A 3,985-nucleotide genomic window follows, 5' to 3' on the forward strand; every position below is an offset into this window, starting at 1 on the left:
AGAAAATGTTGCTAGTGTGCGAGCAGACTAATGTGCCACACCGCACTGGCTTGGAGAGAGACGATAGCAGTGATCTTTGCTGTTTTTCAAGCAAGGGCCACTTGGGCAAGCAACCTTCGAGCCGTTAGCCACTGTGCTGACTTCCACACAGTACCGCAATATTCTCCGTGCTGGGAGGACCCTTTGAGAGAGACAATTTAGCCCTCTCTTAAGAACTCAAGGAGGAAAGTGAAGGGCTATACTTCCACACACTTGGTGCATGCCTTCCCAGATGATGCAGGAGTTCAAGAGGACCCGGTTCCCCTTAAAGAAGGTCCCCTCAACCCCATGCTGGGCAAAATGCAGCACTGCATGGTGGAAATGGTCATCTCCTCATGGTGCCAGGGGGGCTGTGCAGAGTATTTTCCTATGACTGAAGCTTCACACAGACCCAATAGACAATGAGTCAGGGGTTGATGGGGGCTGCCACAAGTCCCCAGGCCTTACAGTGAAGAACACTGGTCTTTAGGAAGGTCTGGATAGCAACAGGAATATGAATAATTAGTGGGATTTGTAACTTGTGCTCTCTCCCCACCTTTTCTTTTTACTTTTCCCCCCACAGAGCATTGGAGTAAGTATCCTCAAGTGAATATGGACCATTTATTCTTGGAGTTAACGGCAATGGAAAATGGGTAGAACTGAGTCAGCAGAAGACACTCGTTGACCTGAGTCTTTCTCTAGTGCGAATAGCATGTCATATCAACTTCATGGTTAAGGTGGTTAGGGAGGGAATCTATCAGCTAAGGGAAGGGCTGTGTCTAAGCATGCTATGCAGATTTTTAAATTTTCTTTTATTTTCACCAGAGCCCAGAATTACTCTGTGGCTTTGAATAGATCATTAACTTTTTAGATTTTATTTTATTTTCACCAGTGCCAAGAATTTCTCTGCAGCTTTGGATAGATTATTAACTTCGTAAATTTTATTTTATTTTATTTTATTTTCACCAGTGCCCAGAATTTCTCTATGGCTTTGGATAGATCATTAACTAATCAGTATTGCTCTTTTTGCAAAATGGTCTGTCTTTCGTACAGAACAACACACCTTCACCTCTCAGCTGGACATCTACGGTTCTGATCGTCCCATTGTATGCCCTTGCACAGTGGTGGCTGCACCACTGATGGAATTTCACATCGGATACAGGAATGCTGAAATGAAGATGTGAAAAACAGTAAAGCTCTTGAGAAGTTCCAGGTAATTTGGAAACCATTCATGGAATGCACTGAGAAAGATATTTTTGTAGACATTAGTAGTCAGAGTAATTCTGTAACTAGATTTTTGTTTGTTTTGTTACATAATTGGGTTTTGAGAAATGGGATGGCTATTTATATAAAGTAAAAGTTGTGTGTCGGGTCGGTGTCGACTCCTGGCAACCCCAGAGCCCTGTGGTTTTCTTTGGTAGAATACAGGAGGGGTTTGCCATTGCCGCCTCCTGCGCAGTGTGAGATGATGCCTTTCAGCATCTTCCTATTTCACTGCTGCCCAATATAGCTGCTTCCCATAGTCTGGGAAACATACCACTGGGGATTTGAACCAGCAGCCCCTTGCAAGCTACTTCCCCACTGTGCCATTAGGTGGTGCAGGGTATTTATATACTAGTATGTTTATGTTATCTCCCTCTCTCCTTATATTAACTAAAGGAGAGAGGGAAATATTATGCTGAAAGTTACATACTTGTTACAACCTCGGCCAGCTATAACTGTGGTTATCCTGTACGTCTGAACTCAGCCTCCAAATCTCAGACAGCATATGCAGAACTAGCTGAAGTGAAATAGCCTTTGGCTTTCCTTTAGGGTCTGAAAAGTGGTCCCAAAATACCAGGTTAATCAAGATTTGTAAATGTGCTGCTAGGTACACCACTTGCTGGTTTAGGATCTTTTGGGAGGTGTGGGGAGGAAGTAGAATAAGCAAAGGTCCCCTCCCCTCGAGAGGATTAAGCTGGTCCCCCATTAAAACTGGAGCAAAATTTCAGCTGCAGCTGCTTCTGCTTCTCTTTGAGGAGCAAATTAGTAGCATCAACCTCTGTGGGGCTTTATCAAGTACCAGCAAGCAGAAAGGTCCCTGCCCCAAGGTGTCTGAAACTCAACACAGCAGAGGAAGTGGGAAAATATGTAAAGGGGAAAACAAGATGAATATGTGCTCAGAAGAGTTACAGGTATCTGGGCATCATTTCCAAACCAACCTGTCCTGCATGCAAAGTCAACATGGGACAGGACTTCTGTATTCAGAGTAGTACTAAATATGGTTTCCATAGGCAAAAGTTTTCAGTCAAAGTAATGGCAGAAACTATATCAGGACTGTGCAACTTTGGCTCTCCTGCAGATGTTGGACTACAACTCCCACCATCCCTTAGTATTGGCCACTGGCTGAGGATGATGGGAGTTGTAGTCCAAAACTGCCTGGAGAGCTGAAGTTGTGAAGACCTGAGCTATATGCGGAAGTGATCCTGCTGGAGCAATGGAAGGCATGCTGGCCCTGAACAGGGCACCCTCCTGTGATGGTTCAATAGTGTCACTTTATTGCCCTCTGCTGGTTAGAGCTTGAAAAATATTTCTAGTTCCATCCTAAGCAAGAGTTACATCTGCTTAAGCGTCATGAGTATTCCTTGCTCTCTGGGACTGCGATCCAAGTGGCATTTAAGCACTTCAGACACTTCAGACTTCTGCTTTCAAGTTTGTAGATTCCAGCTTTGACCCCCAGATCTGTTGGACCTGAGATTTTAAGATTCCCTTATGTCAGTCTCTCATCCTCAGGAACTCAGTTTAGTTAGTTAGTTTAGTTAGTATAGTTTGTTCATTGGTTCAAATTTGTAGACCACCCTGTCTCCGGGCGGTTTACAACATCATCAAACAGATGAAAAATGAAAATGTTAAAATCATTTTAAACCACAGTCCAGTTAAAAAGCTTGCGTGAAAACATTAGTCTTAAGGACTTTTCAATATTTGTCAGAGATGGGGAGGCTCTTATTTTAGCAGGGAGTGCATTCCAGAGTTTCAGGGCAGCAACAGAGAAGGCCCAGTCGAGCTGGTGGCAACTGCAGACAGACGAACCTCCCCGGATGATCTCAATGGGTGGTGGGGCTCATGGTGAAGAAGATGTTCTCAGTGGCGCTGCCTCCTCCTTCTTGACCTCCCTCCCTCCTTGGCAGGCTGGCTCAGAAAGAGGCTCCCCCTGCTGTGAAATGCTCTGCTCTGCCCTGCCAGGAAATCTTGCGAGAGCTGCCACGCACGAGATTAGCCATGGGTATGCCTTAGAGAACGATACATATAGATTTGTATTAATACAAAACCATACAAAACAATTAGTCCAGAAAATCGAGATTTCTCTGTATGCTCTTGTTCGTGGTTTTATTGTGTGTGTGTTTTTTAGATGTTATCTCCTGTCTGTGTCTGAATTCTTACCAATGATTTTTTTCTTCCTTTAGTAAAGACTCGGGAAATCGCTACAATGGCTGTCCAGATGCCTTGTGCCCTGTGGTTTATTAATGGGCACCGCCTTTTGATCACCCCTGCTTGAATGCTGTCTGCTGGAAATGAGCCTTCCGCTGCTTCTAATTTCCTTAACCCCACCCCCACAAATAAAAAAAGCTTGCTTTTATGGACCAACTTTCTTGGTATCATTTTTTGTTTTGCCTCATTGCTATGAGGAGATGCTTCTCCAGTCTTTAGAAGACCATTCAGAGCAGAGTGCAGTGATCCCTCTAACATGAATTCCCAGATGTTGTTGGCTACATAATCCCCATGCAAAAGCCATCGCAGCTGGGGATTCTGGGAGTCGTAGTCAACAACATCTGGGAATCCCTGTTAGAAGGAACACTAGCAGGGTGAATGGTGGGCAACATCCCCTCCCCAACCCCAATGTGCTGGAAAGAACAAGAGTAAGATTGCAGTCCAAGGGCATTATTTAAGAGCAAGGCCCAATGGGTCATTTATGTCTGTTTAGTGCATG

General features: G+C 44.5%; 1 long non-coding RNA gene across 1 annotated transcript; it reads left to right on the forward strand.

Moving 5' to 3' along the window:
• The first annotated feature begins 668 nt into the window (after window positions 1-668).
• On the forward strand, window positions 669-3,638 carry LOC128332437 (uncharacterized). The gene is made up of 3 exons (XR_008310654.1): window positions 669-719; window positions 1,072-1,231; window positions 3,462-3,638. It is a non-coding gene; the product is annotated as an uncharacterized LOC128332437 (long non-coding RNA).
• The last annotated feature ends 347 nt before the right edge of the window (window positions 3,639-3,985 follow it).

Source organism: Hemicordylus capensis, chromosome 7 (genome assembly GCF_027244095.1).
Source record: "Hemicordylus capensis ecotype Gifberg chromosome 7, rHemCap1.1.pri, whole genome shotgun sequence".
NCBI lineage: Eukaryota > Metazoa > Chordata > Lepidosauria > Squamata > Cordylidae > Hemicordylus > Hemicordylus capensis.